General features: G+C 40.3%; 1 pseudogene; it reads left to right on the forward strand.

Moving 5' to 3' along the window:
* Nucleotides 1–56: 56 nt before the first annotated feature.
* LOC116511583 lies at nucleotides 57–22,980 on the forward strand (annotated as a pseudogene).
* The last annotated feature ends 632 nt before the right edge of the window (nucleotides 22,981–23,612 follow it).

Genomic DNA, 23,612 nt, shown 5'->3' on the forward strand with positions numbered 1-23,612 from the left:
CGGATCCCTAGGCGGGGCCTGAATGTAAGAAGAGACGACGGGGAGGCGCTGCCCGGGCACGGTTGGACTTGCGCGCCTTCCTCGGGGGGGCCCAAAGAGTTGAGAGGCGATCGGGGTAATCTGGCGAAAAAAGATCGGCTACCTTCTGCCGCAGGCGTCTTTCTGAAGCAGCGAGGAAATCCCCAAAGCGTTTTTAAGCCGAGAAACCGCTCTGCTCCACTTTGGGTTTCTTGGCTATGCGCTGTTTTTCCGCTGGTTTCGGCGGTGCTGCTTTCCGGGACTCCTTCAGACACGGGCGCCTCGTTGTCCATCCGCTAACCGGCAAAGATGGTGAGGGTTGCGGCTTCAAGACCTTCCGTACCTCTTTATGTTCTCGCGGAATAGCCTTCCGTTTAGCAAATAGCAATAGCAGTTAGACTTATATACCGCTTCATAGGGCTTTCAGCCCTCTCTAAGAGGTTTACAGAGTCAGCATATCGCCCCCAACAACAATCCGGGTCCTCATTTTACACCTCGGAAGGATGGAAGGCTGAGTCAACCCTGAGCCGGTGAGATTTGAACCGCTGAACTGCAGTCAGCTGAAGTGGCCTGCAGTACTGCACCCTAACCACTGAGCCACCTCGGCTCTATCTTCATAGACAATTTCACTTATAGTGTCGACTTGGCATTCTTGAACATGGGGAGTTTTGAAAGACTTGGCCAGATCTTGGGTGAAACGTTTCCCATCAAGTGATTTTGACTTGACCTCATCAGCAATCCAGTTATCCATATTTCTTAACCCCGAAATCAATGACTACCCATGCCTTGTCCGTGGAGAAAAGATCAGACACCTGCTTGTTTGCAGATCAGTATAAAGCTTGCTTTATACCTTATGGGTGTTGGGTCTCGAATTAGCCTTGCTGGGGGGGGGGGGGGGGGGGGATGGGGGAAAATTATAATGGAAGTACTGACTTGCCTGGATGATTTTAGCGATGCAACTCTATAAACATGGCTAAATCTGGGTCCAGCCCAGAGGTGGGTTCCTACCAGTTCGCACCTATTCGGTAGAACCGGTTCGTCAAATCTACCGAACCGGTTAGAAGAGGTTCCACCAGTGGACCCGGAAAGCAGGCCACACCTACAGAAGAGGTTCCAAAAATTTTTGAAACCCACCACTGCTAAAGGGTTAGAGGTGCAAGGATCTTGTAACTTGACAGCTTTAAGACTTGCATGCTTCAATGCCAGAGTTTCTGAATAGCTACTTGGACTGACTTAAGTACTAATTCATAATTTCATATCTGGTCACATGGGCGGCAAGCCACTCCCATCTGGTCATGGGGGGGTAAGCCACTCCCACAAAGGAGGCCACACCCACAGAGTAGGTTCGAACAATTTTTGAAACCCACCACTGGTCCAGCCTATTGTACACACCCTTTCTGAGTCTGGCATTTGAAATGCAGAAAATTGATGTATATTCTCTACAAAAGCACAAAGAACTGGTATTTAAGTTAGCTTTCTCCAACAAGAATTGGTTGGACTGGAACTGTTATCCCTTAGAAATTAATCAATGAGAGGTTACATATACACTGTATTTCCTTTTACAGTGAGTTATTTTAATTGGATTGCTGTAGTACATTTGACTGCTTTTTTTGTCTGCTGTAAAAATAATAATAATATAGTTCAATTCCTCCTCCAGGCTGTCACATTGCACACTGATGTTGGAGACATCAAAATTGAGTTATTCTGTGAACGGACACCAAAAGCTTGTGAAGTAAGTCATGAAAATAAAAGATATCATTGAACGGAGGGACAATTCAGATTTTATAAACAAAATACTCAGCACAAGAGAATTTATAAGACAACAAACTATGGTATGCTTTCTTGAGCTTTCTGAAACCCATCTCAACCCTATATTTCTTTAATCTGATGCAGCTAAGATTAGAATTCTTAGGCCCAATTTATTGGCCATGCCGCTTGGAAATTTTAGGAACTATAATTTCCAAAGATTTAGAAGATACTAACCGTTTTCATGTCTTAATAGGCATTTTGCTGCAATTTATAAAGTTAGCTGCCTAATTCTGTTACATCTATACATTCAGTTTTGACAAAATAAATAAACACCAAATAAACTTACTCTTTCTGACATTTTATGGTTTTGCAGAGCATTTTCATTTTAGTTCACATCTTTTACTTGCTTTCTATTATTAACTATGTTTTATTTAAACGACATAGCTGTCAAAATATGTTTTAGAACTGATTTGTTGGACTTCTCACTAACAATCAGTAATGGCTTAGCAGAAGAAAGAAACATGAAAGATGTATTCAGATTTCATTGAGCCCTATTTAAGCCCGGCATCTGGTCATGGCTATTATATCTAAAGAAGTCTTTGGAATGAGTATAAAATATTTTGCATCATGGTTTGTTTCTTAACTGACTTTCTGATTCTTTCCTTAGAATTTTCTGGCTCTGTGTGCTAGTAACTACTACAACGGCTGTACGTTTCATCGAAATATCAAAGGCTTCATGGTTCAGACGGGAGACCCAACTGGTAATTCCTTTTATGAAAGTTAGATATACTGTGCCATTCTCCTAAAACAAGACTACTTTACTGCTAAGGAAAGCATTTTATTACAAAGATGAGGATAATTGTAATTTTATGCACATGTTGAAAACTGATTTGCCAGTCGTTTTTTTAATACCCAGATGAGCAGAGATTAACATCTGTATTAACATCAGACCAGGGGCGGGTTTCTCGCCCCGTTCCAACCGGTTCGGTTGGAACGGGGCCGGCGGCATCCTCGTGCACGCGCGCGGCACACGCATGCGTACTAGCGTCTGTGCGATGCTCCAGCTGCTCCTGGAGGATCGCACAAGTGCTGTATGCGTCCTGCGCATGCGTGGAAGCGCAGAACTCGTCAAAACCGGGTAAGGAGCGCGGGCGGGCGGGTGGGCCCTTTGCCGTTCCCGGAAGTTACTTAGTTCCGGGTTTGCCGACCAACCGGTTCGCAGGAACCGCCACGAACCGGTTGAAACCCACCCCTGCATCAGACCAACAATAAGTAGGCAATACTCCAATCAAGGAAATGCTAAACAAGCTAACAGTAAACAGCCCAACCAAAGAACCAACCCCCACCAGCACCAACAGAGGGAGCCACTAGAATATAAACAAAGCAAACCCACTTCCTGTCCGACTGATGATGGGTAATGAACCGCCTGCAAGAAAACACCCAGGTTCAGAGAGCACCAAAGATCCCTCCATAGTTTTTTTAAACTTGATATTGTAGATAGGTATATTCAGCAGATCTAAAAAAATTAATAGCAATAGCAGTTAGACTTATATACCGCTTCATAGGGCTTTCAGCCCTTTCTAAGCGGCTTACAGAGTCAGCATATTGCCCCCAACAACAATCCGGGTCCTCATTTTACCCACCTTGGAAGGCTGAGTCAACCCTGAGCCGGTGAGATTTGAACAGCCGAACTGCAGAACTGCAGTCAGCTGAAGTGGCCTGCAGTGCTGCATTTAACCACTGCGCCACCTCGGCTCTGAAAAACACACAGACATCTTAAAAATCATAAATTTCTAGGATTTAAGAGGTCTTTTAAAGCTTGCCTGGGGTTTGAGCAGCTAGAGAACAGTTAGCATCTGTTGTGTCTTTCAGAAACTCCAGCCAAAATGTGGGGGGAAAAAAACCTTCTCCATTTTATTTATTACTTTGGGGGGGGGGGAATTGGGGGAGATACAACTTATGGGCTAGAGAGGAAGGTACCTGGATTTATGGAGCTATTTGTGCTGTTGATTTTGTGCCTTGATTTTGGAGCCCGCTTGATCCATGTATCTGTTTCTTCCCCTTCTCCCCGGCCCTATCGCTTTCTGATTACATCAGGTTCTGGGAAAGGAGGAAGCAGTATTTGGGGCAGGAAGTTTGAAGATGAATACAGTGAATACTTAAAGGTGATTTTTTTTTTTTGGTCATTGGGGTTCCTTGTTCAAGTTGTACATTTTCTTTTTTTTTAATTACCTGAGCATAAGGTAACTATGAACTCAACTATTGAAGATCATCACATTGGTGACTTCATTCCCCATTCCCTCTGAGAAAGGAAGGTATTTAGAGATAGACTTAGGTTTGGGGCATGAGTACAGCTAGGAGATAAGATTGATAATGCTTTAGATAGACCCAACAGAATCCTTCCCTAGCTGAGTCATAATGCAAAATCTAGGTTTGTTCAAAATCAGAGTTTTGGGTTTCTATCCATCCATCAACATACCTTCTACTTACCTGAGATGGCCAGAACAAAAGGAAACGTTTCAAAGTTAGTTCGGAGAAAGAAATTGTTCTTTTATTTAGTTTCATGATTTTTTGGAAAATGCCACTGTTCTTTTTGGAACGTGCTGATGAAAGAAATGTCCTTCTGGGTTCGGCTCCAAGTGGGGAAAAAGCAATAGCAATAGCAATAGCAGTTAGACTTATATACCGCTTCATAGGGCTTTCAGCCCTCTCTAAGCGGTTTACAGAGAGTCAGCATATTGCCCCCAACAATCTGGGTCCTCATTTTACCCACCTCGGAAGGATGGAAGGCTGAGTCAACCCTGAGCCGGTGGGATTTGAACCGCTGAACTGCTGATCTAGCAGTAGCCTGCAGTGCTGCATTTAACCACTGCGCCACCTTGGCTCTGGAGACACTGGAGACATGGAGGCTGCTTGGAAAGATGGTTTATTGTTGGACAGGGCCACATGGCTTGAGCCCTGAACAGAAAAGGGGATCACATGCTTCAATGTTGGTGGAGAAGAAGAGAAGGGCTGAGGGAGGGGCTTGCTAGGCTTTTTATAACCTGTTCAGTCCCACCTCTCTGTTTCCTGTTCCTGTGTAAGAAATGTATTCTGATTGGTTGTCAGACTCCCATGGGGCCATGCAGGGGCAACTCTCTAGGCTGTGTTTTGAATCTAGGTTTGGTTGAGTTCTCAGATGCCATGTGGCGAGTTGGGTAAAGTTCCTTAATCCCACCCACCCCTGTAGCTGAAGTGGAGAAGCCTTTATTATGTAAAGTGGACTAGCTTGGCCCATTAACAGTGGGGATGGGCAGGAAGCTACAGGCAACTATTCTGTCTTTCAAAGCATGTCTCTTTCTCCTCACATCCAGAGAAATATTTTGCCTTTTCAATATTTCCTAGGATATTTCATTTTTCTGGGAGTGGGCTGGATGATAACTTCCCACAGTGCATTGACAAAACTAGAGGACATTATAGCAGAAAACAGTAAAGAATCTTAGCTTCAAGTTTGGAAAAGGCTGAATTTAGCAAATCAGCCCAAAGATATGTCAAGCTTTTGCCTGTTTAGAGTTTTATTCTGCAAGCTACCTTAAGACAAAACATAAAAAGTTAGAAATAAAAAAATATTTACCAGAGTACATATGTTCTAATTTCCTGATTCATTTTTAGCACAGTGTCCGTGGAGTGGTTTCCATGGCAAACAATGGTCCGAATACAAATGGATCTCAGTTCTTTATCACTTATGGCAAACAGCCACATCTTGACATGAAATATACTGTCTTTGGGAAGTAAGTAATCAAATGCTACTGAATAAAACACAAGGTTATATACCATAGAGATCTAGTAGGGTAGAGCATGCATGATTTAGGGAACAAAAATTTTATCTTAAGATATCTCCTCTGCTATTTGTTAAGCAACCTGACCTTAGCATAACTTTTCCAAACTAGTTTCCAAATATACGTGCAACTCCCAGAAATCACAGCAATGGAGATTCTAGAAACTGAAGCCCACTATATAACAATTACTTATAGTAATCCCTGTGTCGCATAGACTTTCTTGAAAAACTAAAATCATGGGTGACTACATCCTTGGAAGACTGTCTACTAAAAAGGCAACAGCTGAGTTACTAGAGAACTTCTTAGATGGAAGGAAAGCATGATAAAAAGTTATACCACCATTCTGCCTTGTCTCCCACTGACTTTTTGTCATTGGCTACAGAAATCCTGGCAGCCTATTTGTAAATGAGCATGTATCCCCATGACAGCTTTTAACAAAGATGAGAGAAGACACCTGCTTCTATGCAAGATAATTGTTATTGTTGTTGTTGTTGTTGTTATTATTATTATTATTATTATTATTATTATTATTATTATACAATTGTATCACAGCGGCCAGTTGTTTCGCCGGATTTGGCATTGGTTACTAGTCGGGCCCCACCCAGGGGCCTAGGACGTCGTAACGTATTTTCGTAATACACGTGCAGATCCAAGCAGTGCGGCTTTTTGCATTTGACTGATGGTGATTTTGTCAATTTTTAACTGTTTTAAATGTAATTCCAGTGCTTTTGGAATAGCACCCAGTGTGCCAATTACCACTGGAATTACCACTGCTGGTTTGTGCCATAGTCGTTGAATTTCGATTTTTAAGTCCTGGTATTTTGCAATTTTTTTTCATGTTCCTTCTCGATTATTATTATTATTATTAATTATTATTTATCTCTGCAGGGCAATCGATGGCTTGGATACCCTGGATGAGCTGGAGAAGCTGCCCGTAAATGAAAAGACATTCTGCCCCTTGAATGATGTCCATATTAAAGATGTGACAATTCACGCTAACCCTTTTGCTCAATAGCTGCAATAGACCAACTTTTTTAAAAAAGGCGAACATTTTACAGAAGAGAAATTCCAAACCTTGACATTGAAACTGTTTAAAATCAAAACATTGTTCTGTTTGACCTAGGATCCAGGCAGTGTACCTGGTTTGACTAGTCTCCCATTTTTTAATATTCACTTTTGTCAAACAACAACAACAACACACAGATTAGCTGAGGATTTCTTTTGGAAAAGCGATACAGAGGCTAGTTTAGGTACCAGGCATCATAATTTTTTTTATAATCCAGCAAGAATCTGCAATATCAGTGAACTGCAGAGTTGATCAACAAAGAATGCTGGAAGATAAATCTGTGTTAACAAAAGTTCATTCAAAGAAAAGGCACTGCCAGTTGGATGAACAAAATAAAGATATGTGAATATTTATATAAATTGTGGTTTAATCTTAGTATTTCTAAAAATGTCATCTTTATTGGATTTATGTATTGCTAAAACATATTCATAGCGGCATACAACGAAGTTCAAACTTAAAACAAATTTAGGCTGTATATGGTACATCACAGAAGTGAGTACACCCCCGCATTTTGTAAATATTTTAAGTATATCTTTTCATGTGACAACACTGAAGAAATGACACTTGGCTACAACATAGTGAGTATACGGCTTGTAAGTTTAAACGTGCTGTCCCTTCAAAATAATGCAACACACAGCCATTCATGTCTAAATCTTTGGCAACAAAAGTGAGTACTCTCCTACAGTACATAGCAAAAAGCACACACACAAACACACACAATGCTGCATTTTAATTCCACTCTTCTAAAATGTTCAGGATCACATTTTTGAAACTATCCTAATAGTAAATCAGTCAAGGAGAATGTGTTACTGAGGGTAATTCAATGAATTTTGTGGTTTTCATAAGGAGTCTAGGCATGCACAAAACTATTTCTGTACATAGTTTCTGGCGCTTTGTGTGCACATAATTGTTTTTGGTTTCAACTATTTCTGGGTCAAAGTATTTTGAGTGCTCCCTTTTAATTGTTACTGGGGATTTTCCATTGTAACTTTTTTTTTAGTTATTTTTGAAATCTCTGTGGAAAGAGAGAGAGAAAGAAAGAGAGAGAGAGAGAGAGAGAGAGAGGTGATGATGGTTACAGTAGTTAGAGAAACAGGAATTTCCCAACCCAATTTGGGAAGAGCTAAGCCAGGTAAAGGAGTCACGGAGGGAGTGCCAAGGTTAATCGGTTAAGGGAGGGTGGGGAAAGCGATCATTGCCGCTCCTAAAACAATAGTGGAGCCATGAGCTAGGCCCGGAAGAGGAGCTGTGTGTGCACAAGGAAGGCAGTGGTATGGATGCTTCAAGCAGCCTTCTCTCCTTAACAGTACAGGACTCAAGGGGAGATCAGCAGAAGAAAGAGGCACTGTTCCTTTCTGAATTGAGACAACGGCTTATGGTGGCTCAGATTTATTTATTAAATTCATATACCACCTGATTCCCAAAACTCTGGTTCACAAATAAAGAAAACCATTGTTTTAAAATACAAGAAAAAAAAATAGAATTTAGAAAATAAGAGAGAGAAAACAAGAATGAAATAAAAAACCCCGCACAATCCAAAGGGATTTCATGCACCCCACTAAAAGCCTGGGAGTAGAGCAGGGAACACCCAGGTTTAGGGGGATCTTATTCCAGAATTGATTTACCTGTATGACTTTTTGCTACTGAAGCAGGCCCAAGAGCAACTACTGATGCTTGGAGATCTGCAATACCCTTTTGACTGCTGCAAAGTCCAGATTAGGTATAGGGAATGCACTGGGCGGTTATTATCTTGGGTATGTCCTTGATTCACTTAGTGACCAAAAGTATATGTCCTGCGTAAAGCTACTACAGCCTGATTTTGAAATTTTGATGGCTCCAAATGTCTCTCCCCTCCCACCTCTTATATGATTGCATTTTGGGTGCTTGGCAATCACCTTTACAGCAGTTGGCAATAATGTCCTACAGTCATGTAGCCATGATTTGGCACAAAAAAACCCCACCAGTTGAGTAAAATAGATTTGTTTAACCACCACCACCACCACAAAAGATGCCAAAAATTGGGTCTGATCACATGATGCCCCAACTTACAACTAGAAAGACTGACAACCATGATTCTGGCCTCAATTACAGCTGTAACTCAAATATTACCTGCACATCCAGATATCCTTCCATTCCTCAAGGTGCTGATTCTGTTCTTTAGCAGGGCTCCACCACAAAACCGCGCTTGACTAAACCGCGTTCGACTAAACCGCGCCCGACTAAACCGCATCGCTGACGTCATCAACAGGGCGACAACAGCGCGGAGACAAGCACGCTGTAAACCCTAAACCTAAAATTAACTCCTAACCCTAAACCTCACCCTAAACCTAACCCTAAACCTAACCCTTAACCTAACCCTTAACCTAAACCTAATCCTAACCCTTAACCTAAACCTAACCCTAAACCTAACCCTTACCTTAAGTTGAATCGGCTTGCTTTCAAAGCGCTATTTAAAGCGCCCTTCTTTCTCCGCGCTCGCTGTTGTCGCCCTGCTGATGACATCAGCGACACGGTTTAATCGGGCGCGATTTAGTCGAGCGCGGTTTTGACGGGTCACGCTCTAGCAGAGCAAGATAGGCAGTTCAAATGTATCCAATGCGACACAAGCTGTCACACAAAAAATTATGGCCTGGATATTCAGCCAGCCTTAGATATTTGGCCCAACTCAGGTATATGCATGTTTCTTTCTCTAGTGCAGCTAAGAGTGACTAAGGTGGCAGGCTGAACCAAAGTAGGCATCAAACCTGAACCAAACTAGGGTTTCACGATATTAAGCTTTAACTGTTCACATAGAAATTGCAAGTTTCGCTTTTAGGACATAGTGCGGTTAGACACGGGTTAGAAGTAAGTCTGTACATGAAATATGCGGAAGTAAAACATCTATTTTAGCCCATCTGCTAGCTTGGCTGTTAATGTGTTCGATAGACACATATTGTTAGTTCCTCAAAATACGAGCTATGCATGTCTGTTAGCTGACCTATGTATCATGACATCCTGTAGACATACTTTCTGTAACTCAAGGGCAAATCTTGAGGGGTGTTTCCAAAACTAACAGATGGCTTTATCTGAAAGTGATAAACTATATAAGGAACTTCCTGAATTTCATTCAGTGTTCAGGCCATTTATTCTTTGCTACGAACCTGCGCAAATAAACTATTCCTTCTCTGAAGAGCTTCCACTGGAGTGGGAGGGCTTTTGTAATTAGGGCTGCAAAAAGGGTGGGTATCTGAGAAATAGTGGACAAGTGTCATGAGATCACATTCTTGGGGAATCAAATTTGGATTGGGGAGGCCGAAGCGCTCCCACGGGTTGGAGAATTTTATTAACAGCCCGCAAATCATGCAAAAAACGCCATTACCAGATTTCTTTTCTATAACAAATACAGGGGTGTTATAAAGGCTGTGGGATATCTCTTTCCTCTTCCTCTCTTCTCTCTCTGTCCCTCTCTTCACGTTCTCTTTCACTCTTTTCCATTCTTCTGTCACTTTCTCCTTCTCCCTTCTCTCTCCTCTTCCCCCTCCCTCCTTCACTTTCATCACTTTCTCTTCACTCTCTACTGCCCAACCTGTCCCCATAAATTACCTACTAAATAGGCGCAGTTCCCTTACTGGAGCCTTCGCTCACTCAAACACATACACACACACACAAACTTACACATGCACAAAACCATTTTTCTCCATTCCAATTCGGATCCTATAAATCAATTGCTCTGTGAAACATCTGTGAAAAGAATTCCAAGGGCTTCCCGGGGGGCCGTGGCCTGAAGAGGCCCCATATCAAACCCATCCCCTCCCCTTTAGCTGGCTTGCGTGTCCCATCTTTTCTACAACACGACAATGTGATTCTGCTATAATCTCAGCACTTTCAATGAAGTAGGGCAGAGGTACAAATGGATGCTGCTTCATGCTCATGTCTTGAAAGTACTGTATACTGCAAATAAAAAAAGGGCCATCGCCACAAAATGCGGTGTGAATCTCAACATGTCTTCAGTGGTATGGATAAAGAGCCCAACTTGCATTGTGTCGGGCAGTTTGTTGGCAACAGCTGCACGGCTCCAAACTATGTTTGGATGGGATGATCTTAGCCTAGAAGCAATCAGGACTGCAACCATCCCAGCTTCCCATTGCTGCTCTTACTCCCAGTGCTGGATGATTGCCATAAACTCAGTAGTTACTTTCATGAAAGGGTTGGTGGTGGTGGTTTCTAGACCAGCACCAGATTGAATGCTACCTACTCCCAAAGCCCTTAACCCTCAGGATGTCACCATCTGGCAGAACTCAAATTACCTGTTGTTCAATTAGAACTGCAGGGAAAAAACCCCAATTACTACCGTAGTACTTACTATGACTATCATTAAGTGCTGTACCTTATGATTCTTGAGGAATGTATCCTGTCTTTTTATGTATACTGAGAGCATATGCAGTGTTGGAAGAAATGTGGTTGGAAGAAGGTGGTGGCCTTCCAGCTCCAGCGGTCCTTGGAGGAAGCAAGCTATCTTGACCCCTTCCAGTCAGGCTTCAGACCCGGTTACAGCACAGAAACCGCTTTGGTCGCATTGACCGATGATCTTTGGAGAGCCAGAGATGGAGGACATCCCTCCATCCTGGTTCTCCTTGACCTCTCAGCGGCTTTCGATACCATCGACCATGGTATCCTTCTGCGACGACTGCGGGAGGTGGGAGTGGGAGGCACCGTGTTGCGGTGGTTCTCCTCCTACCTCTCGGACAGGTCGCAGTCGGTGTTAGTGGGGGGGCAGAGATCGCCCCCTAGGCCCCTAACATATGGGGTGCCTCAGGGTTCGGTCTTATCCCCCCTACTATTCAACATCTACATGAAACCGCTGGGAGAGATCATCCGCAGGCACGGGATAAGATACCATCAATATGCGGACGATACCCAGTTGTATCTGTCCGCCCCGTGCCAACTCAATGAAGCGGCAGACGTGATGAACCGAGGCCTTGAGGCCATTATGGACTGGATGAGGGCTAACAAGCCTGTACTCAACCCAGAAAAGACCGAGTGGCTGTTGTGCTTCCCTCCCAAAGATTCGACCAATATTCCATCACTCAGGCTGGGGGGTCAAATTTTACACCCCTCAGAGAGGGTTCGCAACTTGGGAGTCCTCCTGGATCCACAGCTATCCTTTGACCACCACCTGACGGCTGTGACCAGGGGGGCATTTGCCCAGGTTCGCCTGGTGCGCCAGTTGCGACCCTACCTGAATCGGGAGGCTCTCACAACAGTTACTCGGGCCCTTGTGACCTCTAGGCTGGAATACTGCAATGTGCTCTACATAGGGCTGCCCTTGAAGAGCATCCGGCGACTTCAGCTAGTCCAGAACGCGGCCGCGCGAGTGATTGTGGGTGCACCTCGGTTCACCCACATAACACCTATCCTCCGCGAGCTGCGCTGGCTACCTGTCGATCTCCGGGTGCGCTTCAAGGTGCTACTAGTCACCCATAAAGCCCTTCATGGTAGTGGATCTGCGTACTTGAGAGACCGCCTTCTGCCAATTACCTCCCTGCGACCAATTAGATCTCATAGATTGGGCCTCCTCCGAATTCCATCTGCCAGCCAGTGCCGGCTGGCAACTACAAGGAGGAGGGCCTTTTCAGTAGTAGCTCCGACCCTTTGGAACGAGCTCCCCGTGGAGATTCGTACTCTCACCACCGTCCAGGCCTTCCGCATAGCCCTTAAGACCTGGCTAGCCCGTCAGGCCTGGGGACAAAGATAGCCGCCCCTCCCGAATGATGAATGAATGTTGCTCAGTATTTTTACTTTATGTGTGTCTACGTCATTGTTTGTATTCCCCTTTCCTGATTTTATGTGAGCCGCCCTGAGTCCCCTCAGGGAAAAGGGCGGCCTATAAATGTTAATAAACTCTAAACTCTAAACTTCTGGGTTCGGCTCCAAGTGGGGAAATCCCATCCCCACTGGAGCTGAAGGGGAGAACTCTTTATTATGTAAAGGGACTAGCTCAGGCTTTAATGGCCCATTGACAAAGGGGGATGGGCAGGAAGCTGCAAGCAGCTATTCTGTCTTTTAAAACACGTTTCTTCCTTTTTCACATCCAGAGAAATGTTCTACCTTTTCAATTGTTGAAAGAAATGTCCTTCTGGGTTCAGCTCCAAGTGGGGAAGAAGAACACTGGAGACATGGAGGCTGCTTGGAAAGATGGTTTATTGTTGGACAGGGCCACATGGCTTGAGTCCTGTACAGAAAAGGTGATCACATGTTTCAATGTAGGTGGAGAAGAAGAGAAGGACTGAGGAAGGGGCTTGCTAGGCTTTTTAGACCCTGTTTAGTCCCACCTCTGTTTCCTGTTCCTGTGTAAGAAATGTGTTCAGATTGGTTGTCAGACTCCCATGGGGCCATGCAGGGGTAACTCTCTAGGCTGTTTTGAATCCAGGTATGAGTTCCCAGATGCCATGTGGAGAGTTGAGTAATATCCCTTCCCCCTGCAGCTGCAGTGGGGAAGTCTTTATTATGTAAAGTGGGCTAGCCTGGCCTTCTCAATGACCTATTGACAAAGTGGGGATGGGCAGGAAGCTACAGGCAACTATTCTGTCTCTTAAAACATGTTTCTTTCTTTTCACATCCAGAGAAATATTCTGCCTTTTCAATATTTCCTAGGATACTTCATTTTTTCTGGGAGAGGGCTGGGTGATAACTTCCCACACAATATTTCCTAGGATATTTCATTTTTTCTGGGAGAGGGCTGGGTGATGACTTCCTACAGCAGCAAAGTCAAATCCCTTGTGTGTCCAATCTACTCCATTCTATTCTATAGTTTTGCTTGAACAGTAGTGAGGGCGCTGCAATGCAGTTGGCCACGGGTGTGTTCTTGACTTAGGATCAAAGCAGTTTTTGCATTTGAGCATCTCCTCAGGGCCCTACTGGGAAGGCACTGCCCGTCATTCTTTGCTTTAAAAGAGTCCGTGATTGAGCTGCAAGATACCCTGGATAATGCAAACAGGAGTACAGAACCACGAGGACCGAGATCTAGGCCTCATAATTCTCTGGGACATGTCTATAAAATAATATGTAAGGAGATGTGGTTTTCGGGATCATCTGATGCCTCAAAAAAAGAAAGAAAGAAAATAATCTGTACTCTCTAAGACAGTGTTTCTCAACCTTGGCAACTTGAAGATGTCCGGACTTCAACTCCCAGAATTCCCCAGCCAGCGAATGCTGGCTGGGGAATTCTGGGAGTTGAAGTCCGGACATCTTCAAGTTGCCAAGGTTGAGAAACACTGCTCTAAGAGGCACCTGATCACCTTTCCGCTCCAATCCACGCCCACGCCCCAAACTACTCCCGTAGTGCTGATTTGCGCAGGCGCCGAGTAGTAGCCGTTGTTAAAATAAACCTCTGATTGTTGGCTCGTGACGCAGGGGGGCGGGGCTACGTTTGCGCAGACGCGTTCTTGACAAACCTTCCCCCCCCCCTCTAGAACATTCTTGCCCGGCGCCATTTTGTTACGGCGAGGATCTTGTAATGGCGGCTGGGCGATGAAGAGCTGTAACGCGGTTATAGACGCCTGTGACGGGAGAGAGGTTCCGAACGGGAAAGTAAGTTTGGGTGATACCAAAAAAAAAAAAAACCCAAAGTCAGGCGTGAGGTAATCTCTCCCCGTAAGGTCGGGCTGAGGGGGGGATCGTTTGCTGAGGAGACGCGGGGCCTAAGTTCGTTTGTTTTTCTTCGTGGAGCTCTCGGTAGTGTTTGCCAGCCGAGCCGATTCACTCCGTCGGTAGCTTCTGCCTCTTCGTTAAGTCTGAGGAAAAGGGCCGCCAGCTGTCGCGGCCCGGCTGCGGCCTTGAGGGCCTGAGAGAAAAAAAACAGTCCCGCTTGTAGTTATGACGAAGAAAAGGGTTTTCCGATCCGAATCTGTGAGGAAAATTACCGCGATTCTCTGCGTGTGATGTACGGTTATTTGTAAGCTGTAAGAGGTGTTGAGGTAATGGACGAGTAGGAAATACCAAAACGATTTTAATCGGGAATATCTCGATTTTTGCTGCCGTTCTTGAAGATTCGACGCCTGATAGTTTATGACGAAAAGGGAGACAGTTAAAAGGTCAGAAATCAGGAAGTGTGGAAGAAGAAAGTTTTTATTTTTCAATAAAATAAAATAAAATAAATAAAATAAATAAAATTTTTATATACGAGGTAATAAGAGAAGAGATGACGTGGAAATAGACACCAAAATTGTTACCAAAGCAAAAGGGACTAAGAATAGCAACAAAACTAGAGCGCAGTTAAAATTACAGGTAAATAAGATGGCTGTTAGTAAAAGAGTCTGAAAGAAAAAGAGATGGGAGATGTAGAGCTTTTACTGCCATGGCCGAATAAGTTCTGTATTTAAATTTATTGCCAATATTTCTTGCCATTCTGAGAGACTTGATTTTAAGGGGTGAAATCTATATTCAGCCAAGTTGATTTGTTCACAATATAATAGCTGGGTGATTTTGGAGACCTGGCCTTTTTGAGAATAGTAACTACTATTGAGTGTTACCTCTTAAAAGAGAATTTTTCCGTTGATGTCCATATATTAGATTTTTTTTTTAAAGTGACTCTTCACAGGACACATTTGACTTGTGGGGTTTTGATTTTCTGGGGTTTACCAGATATTAAATCATTAATGAACTTAACAGACTGAGTTCACAAGTGTGAAAAAAATTAACCCAGGTGAACACATGGTGGTTTTATTGGGGTTTTTTTAAAAATAGTTTTTATTAAACATTATTACCTTTAAAAACAGAAAGAAAAACACAACAACAAGAAAAGACAAAACATACATAACAATATAAAGTAGATATACAGCCTTTTGTATCTGCATTCATTAGTTATACTTCGTCACCGGAAGTCTGGTGGTTTTATTGTTATCCACATTGAAGATGGTGTTTTTACGTTTATATTGTTATTTTTTTGTGTAGAACAAGATATTAAGAGATACTTTTGACAAATATTCACAACTTTTGTTTTTTTTTTATGTTGTTTGAGAGTGGAGTAATAGGGAATATATGGAAATTTTCATTTCAGTCCATGTGTTTAGTATTTTAGAATCTGCTGCAAAATTGCTTCTTTCACGGTTTGGTATTTATTTCATTTCTTTTATTAATTACATTTATGGCCCTATCTTCTTCAGCCAGGTTTCTTAGAACTATTGGACTAGAACTCCTATTGTTACATCTGTGGTTGTGATAATTGTAATCCTTTGTGCCAAGAAGTCACCAAAAATTCTTAAGTCTGAGTTTGGTAGCACCCATATAATTTGCAAGTGTTATGTAATACTGAATTAGATATACAAGTAGTCCTTGACTTGCAACAATTCGCTTAGTGAACTGTTCAAAGTTACAGTGGCATTGAGAAATGTCCTAATGACCATTTTTCACAGTTACAACCTTTGCAGCCTCCCCATGGTCATGTGATCAAAATTCAGCCTTTTTGGCAACTTGTTCATAGTTACAATCATTGCTGTGTCCCAAGACCACGTGATCCCCTTTTGTGCCCTTCTGACAAGCAAAGTCAGTGGGGAAGCAAGATTCACTTAACCATGTGACAAACTTATCAACTGTGGCAAGAAAGATCATAAATGGGGGGAAAATCACTTAACAAATATCACTTAACAGAAAGTTTGGGCTCAATTGTCTTAAGTCACGGACTAACTACCTGTGTTACAGTGCGTTATCCAATATATCAAAAGCAGATAACATGAGTAATATTAATTGGAACTGGTATCAACTAGTAGGCAACACAGTATTTAAAAGTACATACATATATATTTTTATATACACACAAGTATATACTTCATTTTTCTCAAGCCTGTATGTTATATTTCATTTGCTATTTGGACCTTTTGAAAGAGCTTTTCTCTCTGGATTTTTATGCATTCTGCTTTATGAATGTGCTAAGAATCAGACTGATATGGAAATAAAGGTTTTTCTCATTATGTATTTTGCGGAGTCCAATATTTTGCAAACTGAGAAGGAAGATCATATGAGGTTTTTAATTTCTAAGAAAAAGAGGAATGGGTTAATTGGAAATTATCCCAAAAAATTTGTCTAAAGCTTATTGATAAATGTGATGACATACATTATGTGTATTTAATCTATTTCAGATGAGGTATTCTAGACAAAGTCAATATAGTAACTGGGATGAAAAACAATGTGAGGATCCCCAAAACCAGCATAAGAGAAAAAGACATTCAAACAGTACATATGAATACAAACGCTGCAAATACGATCACACTCCAATGTATGATAAGTAAGTTCCTTTTTCAGTTCTCGTTCAGCTAAAATGTAGGTAATGTTAGATTTTATCAAGTGATTTATGGTAACATTTTATGGGAGTTAAAATCCAAAATACAAGAACAATTCTTGATTTCTTATATCTGAAATGCTGGTTTTTTAGTATTTAAAATGACCTCATGTTTAATAATCCATTGTCTGTGTTCTTAAAATTGGATGTATCTGCAATGTGCAGTTTTGCATTACAAGGTGTTTTATGAATTTTTTCCACTCTAGCATTTATAAAGAAACCAGCTCCCTGCAGGAAAGAAGTGATGATCATGAACGCTGCTATGTTGAAGAATACAGAAGCAACTTTAGTCAGTTGTCTGAAACCAGGCACCCTTGTAGGGGCCATGAGAAAGACTATCACAACCATAGTAGCAAGTCATCTGGCCAGAGTAGCAGAAGCAGTTACAAAAGAAAATGCAAGGCTGATGATAAATCATATCATACAAACACGGTAGGTATAATTTAAAACACCTGGAACATGGATATGGGTATGCTTTTAAATAATGGCAAATGAATGAGGATACATTCTAGCAAAATTGTTTTTTTCTATAGATGTGTTCCAAAATGGGAATACTTTGTAGCAACTGAAGACCTATTTTTCAATGATGATTTCTGTTATCTTGTATAACATTTTACTTTTAAAATATCTGATTAAATTATATACTGAACTGGTGTTACATTATGTTTTCCTATAAGAATAATTGGTGAAGAGAAAACATGACTCTTTCTTATGCTAAGACCTCTTAAGTTTCATTGGTGATGTTGAAATAAGTGCCTTTACACAGACCTGCCCCATTAGGCAAATTGATATTCAAGGATAAGATTTGCCTCTTTGTTAATGGAAAGGTTGTTAGACTTGATCTACATTGTTTTTTCCCATGGCTTATCATCTGACATGCATCTGCCAAAAGTAGACGCTGAACCTCTGTTGAACCATAATTACTGGATGAATAGAAATTAGGGCTGCTTAGAGCTCTTCTATTAGGAATATTAGACGTTTTGTGATGAATTTTTATTGCTCTAATTAGGTGTAATATGCAAAATTGCACTTGTATATGCACTTGTAATACGCACTTGTTGAGATTATTTACCCAAAGATTATAGGTCAGTACATGCCAACACTTGATGCATGACAGCGTTAAACTGAAGAATATTTATTTGAAATTTTAAAATACTTAATTCTTCTAGTGAACCATATTTAAAAGCATATATATATATTATTTGTTGTTACCTTGCCACTTGAAGTACCTTATCTGAAAATCTGTTCCTTGCCATGTTTTTTTCCCGTAACCTAAACTATGTGCCCTGTGAAATTCTGGGGAATTTGAAATTGTTCCTGCCAACCGTTTGTGGCCTGGCGCGTATCTGAATGCCTGAATATCTCCCTGCTGAATGAATTTCGTATTCTGCCCTGAATTCACTCGGGTATATTGATTGGCTGGATGATGTTGGTGCCGCACACTTGCCGTTACCAGAGGAGTCACCGAAGGAAAAGATCCAGGAGTGTAGAGGATGATGAGGAGGGTCACCTGATCTGTCAGAGTGGAGACGTACTAAATGCAAGATGTATAGAATATTTTTCACAACTTACTTTCAAGATAGAATAATTTCTTTTAGATAAGTCAGGAAATTTTTTGGAAGTCCTTTACTTTGCGTTTCTTTTGTTACGTGTTTTGTTTTTCTTTCTTTGGGGGGGTCTCTTTATTATATAGAGTTAAACTTAATTGAAACTTCCTATATAGTAAACAGAGCTGATATAGAACAAGATAGACATAACTGTCTTGGAGACTTGACGGATTAAATATTTAAAGTTGTCTAGTTATACTTTTTACATAACGGCATAGCATGGTGTATTGAATAATGAAAATATGTCATTACTTATATAACTGATTGCCTCCCATCTGTTTTAGATGAAATTATCACTACTGTTGGTGAAGGTGCTTTCGGAAAAGTAGTAAAGTGCATTGACCACAAAACGTAAGCGTTTTTATGAGTTTTCTAAATCTCAGATGATAAATAATGTCATTTCTGCTTTCCCTTTCCTTGTGATTGCAAGTTTCTCATGTCAGCTAAAAAAAAAGTATTGATTTTGAAAATCTAAAATATATATGGTCTAAATGTCTGAGGCAACATCTTTTCTGTTAAGGTGGTCAGGAAACACTCGTTTGAACACTTTATTAGAGGCCTGCTTTTCCGTTCCATTGTGGTAGTGGGAGAAAAGGCTATTCCATGAAAATTCTTAGCATATCTGCAGTCAGTGGTTTTCCAGAAATCTGCAAACATAATGTAAACAGCAATGTAATAAACATGGGTAAACTGCAGTTACTTTGAAATACATGGATTTTTAAAAAATAGCTTGTTTTCAACAGCTTTGCTAGAAATGCACAATTTATCATTTTACTTCATTTTAAAAATCTCATTGGCATTCAGGAAATGTGCATACATTTTAATATATAATGTTCTAAAAAATTAAGGTTAATTAAATTAATTGTAAAGCAGTTTTTCATTCATTGTGACAAAACTTCATTATTCCTGTGACTGCTAATGACACTTCAAAACTTTGTCTTTCAGTGGAGATAAACATGTAGCAGTGAAAATCGTAAAAAATGTTGACAGATATTCAGAAGCAGCTCGGTCAGAAATAGAAGTGTTGAAACACTTAAATATGTCGGATCCTAATAATGCATTGTAAGTATATGATGCAGTTAAAATTGAATGTGTGCATGTCTTCCTTCCTTCCTCCTTTCCCTCCCTTCCTCTGAAAGTGTTATATTCTCTTGTATGCTAGTTTTTCTGTAATCATTGACATTTTACTTTCAATTGTATTTACAAATTGCTCATTATGTTCTTTTTAATGATGCCTTCTGAGTAACCTTATTGCATTTACAGTCACTGTGTCAAGATGTTGGAGTGGTTTGATCATCATGGCCATATTTGCATTGTATTTGAACTGCTAGGACTAAGTACCTATGACTTCCTTAAAGAAAATCGTTTTCTGCCTTTCTGTCTGGACCATATCAGAAAAATAGCTTATCAGATTTGCAAATCTGTAAATTGTAAGTATGTATTAAACTGTCTTTTTAGCAATCTCAAGGCAAATAAATGCAAAACATTCATCAATTAAAAAAATTTTTAGGCTTTAAACATTGATATTTAAAGATATTTAAGCTAAAATATAACTGCTTTCAAATTTTCATTCTTTACAGTCTTGCATTCAAACAAGCTGACCCATACAGATTTGAAGCCTGAAAACATATTATTTGTGAATTCTGATTATACAGAAGAATATAACCCTAAACTGGTAAATTTTATCTCTTAATATTTAATCATTGCTTTCATAGCTGATTTTTACTGCTTATGCCTAATAATCTTATGCTACATTTCAGAGACATGGCGAACGCACATTGAAACATCCAGAGATTAAAGTAGTAGATTTTGGAAGTGCCACATATGATTATGAACATCATAGTACACTTGTATCTACAAGGCATTACAGAGCTCCTGAAGTTATATTAGGTGAGATAATGTGTATAGTGCAAAAATTTGTATTTTGGGGTGCCATGTATGTTGCAAACTATAAAATAAATAGTTTAGGATATACTCTAGACTTGCTAAAATCTTCCAGGTTGCTTGAGCTGGAGGAAGCTGTGTCCAAACAAATACAGTATTGTCAATGCATGAAGTGAAACATTAGTCAAAACCCGTTTTAATCCAGAAGTAATAGTTCAGGGTTGACATGTGAAGGATATCAATTGGAAGAGGGAAGATGCTGGGAGGATATGATGGTAGAGTGCCAGCCAGTTAAATATACTATGTTGGGAGAGCAGCAGGAGTGTTGAAGAGGGAGATAGATATAAGCCTCCCTCTTCAACACTCTTCTATGAGGCCTCATAGGCCTCATAGAATGCAGGCCTATGAGATTTGCTGCTCTGGAATAGCAGTAGCTGGATGGAGGGAAAGGCTATGATGGTTGGGGGCAGGAGGGCAACGTTGTCTTCTGTGGGGAAGCTCTTGAGGTGAGGGGAATGACAAAAAAACCCAGTCACCTGTTCATATTTTGTTTTCATCCAAAAACCGCTAGAGCAGTTTTGTCAGAAACTTCCCCATTTCAAGAATTCCCTTAATGCATTAATATCAGAAGCATTTATAGTTTGAAAGTATTGTTTGCACAATTAATTTTATATATTTTTTGCCACAGCTTTGGGATGGTCACAACCATGTGATGTCTGGAGCATTGGCTGTATTCTTATTGAATATTACCTTGGATTTACAATATTTCCGGTACGTGACTACAGAGGTATATGTTATAGAGATAGTGATAATTATTAGGAAGTTTTTAAAAAAAGATTTACATTTCTAATTTAAAGTATTATGTGATTAATAATTCAAAATAAAATGAAGAATTGAAGTCAACAGAACGTGTGTAATTTCAGTATAGATAAAAGCAATAGGGTTGTAATAGCACTATTTATGGGAGCCCAAGATGTCATATCCAAAACTGGAGAACTTGTCTAGAAGAGAAAATGTTGATTCCATCCTGGGGCTTCAGATGCTACACTTCTTTGAAATACTGCCATGTGAAATCTATTGCCTATATTCACTGTATGTTTTGTTTTTCTGAAATTTTCAATAATTTTTTTTTAGACACACGACAGCAAAGAACATCTGGCTATGATGGAGAAGATACTGGGACCATTACCAGTTCATATGGTTCAAAAAACCAGGTAAAGAAATGTTTGAGGTTTTTTCCCTTCAATGTTTTTTTCTTCCTCTTCTGAGTACCACCAATATTTCTATGCTTCTGCTTAATTATTAGCTTACATTTTAACAAATAATTAGTAATTTGAAACAGTAAAGGTATTTTGAACCTGGCATAGGTTCTCTTTAGTAGGTAACCTTGAGGTAAATTGTATGACTCAGTGGGAATACATTGTAAAATTTAAAATTGTTTAAAGTAGGTACAATGGTCATGTTATTTGCATTTTATCATATAGATATTGCATGGCAGAATGTCTCATATTGTGGCCCTAATTTTAATTGTATACATCCAAGCTATTTCTCGTTTGATCATGCCTTGGAGCTGGTACTGGTTCCCATCTGAAAGAGAACGTTCTGCCTTAATTTATGATTAAATAAAAAAATACATTTTTATTGTGATAACTCAGGGCTGTCAAACTCGTGACCCATGGGCTAGATGTGTCATGCACTGGCCACGCCCGGTTTAGTGAAGGGAAAAGTCAATGTCACATTATGACACCGTGTTGACATCCCTGTGATAACTAATGGAGATACTGGGATGGTGTACTATTGTTACTTAATTTGAGAGGAATATTAAATTTGTCTCATTTACGTGTCTAGCATTGTGCAAAGCATTCAAGAGGTTTGTTTTTGTACATTCCTTGTATTGGAGTTACTGGGGTAAACACACTATCCGTACAAAGTAACAAGAGACAGCCTTTCAAAAGATGCTTTTAGAATAGATGCTTCACCTGCACGAACATACTTCTGAAGCAGTTTTTGAATGATGTGCACCATCTGATATAAATGTGAATGAATATAGGAAATGTGCAAATAACCTTTTAAAAAATTAAAATATTTGGTTTATGATCGGAGTTATACCGAAGCAGTTATAAGGTGTTATGCTAGATTTATCATTGCTAAAGCTGCCTTTAAATAATTTCATTCTTAACTCTTTATAACAGAAAACGCAAATACTTCCGGCAAGATAGTTTGGATTGGGATGAATCCAGTTCTGCTGGCAGATATGTTTCAAGGCGTTGTAAGCCACTGAAGGTAAAATAATCTGCTATTCGACTAGGTTTCCTCTACTTCATTTTCTCAGAAGTGCTAATTTGTTTTTTCCCCCCCTATCCACAGGAATTCATGCAGTGTCACAATTCTGACCATGAGAATCTATTTGATCTTGTTCAGAAAATGTTGGAATATGACCCGGCCAGACGAATTACACTTAATGATGCTTTGGCCCATCCTTTCTTTTTTCCATTAAGAAAGAAGAAGAAATGAGATTTTTAAAGATTCCGCCATTGAAAAAACATGTTTTACATATTTATTTTGTAAATCTGTAAATTTATTTTTTGATATTGTCTTGCTTTAGTCTGTTAAGATATAACTCTTAAAATAAAACATTTAGCAACATTTAGTGTACAGTCGTTTTCTTAATATTGCATGTAAGCTGTGGTTACATGGGTGGTTAAAGTTTCACAACTATAGGGACCTCCCCATCTCTCACATTTCAAAAATGTGTTCTGCATTTCCCGTCTCATAAAAGCAAATCTCTGTATTGCTTGTTTAGTCTAATTATATTTCAGGAAGCTTATTCCTGAAGATAATTATATGCAGTGATTGCATGAATAGGCATTTCTTTTTGAAAGCCTTAGCTGCACTAACTCATGTTACCACACTACGCTAACTTATCTGTTCTTAAAAACATTTTTTTAAATGACAAAGAATGGACAAAGTTTTAAGAAAACTAAAAATGCAGAACCAGGTATGCTACATTCTACCAAGTATTCTTTCATTTATGTTTCCAGTAGGGATGTGTTACAGATCAATAGGCTAAGTTTAGTTCCATTGTTTCCTGTAAGAATTTCAAATATTTCTTCAGTTTTTGTTGGAGCTCTTCAGCAATCTTTATGCACATGAAA

The sequence above is a fragment of the Thamnophis elegans genome, chromosome 1 (assembly GCF_009769535.1).
Source record: "Thamnophis elegans isolate rThaEle1 chromosome 1, rThaEle1.pri, whole genome shotgun sequence".
In the NCBI taxonomy this organism is placed as follows: domain Eukaryota; kingdom Metazoa; phylum Chordata; class Lepidosauria; order Squamata; family Colubridae; genus Thamnophis; species Thamnophis elegans.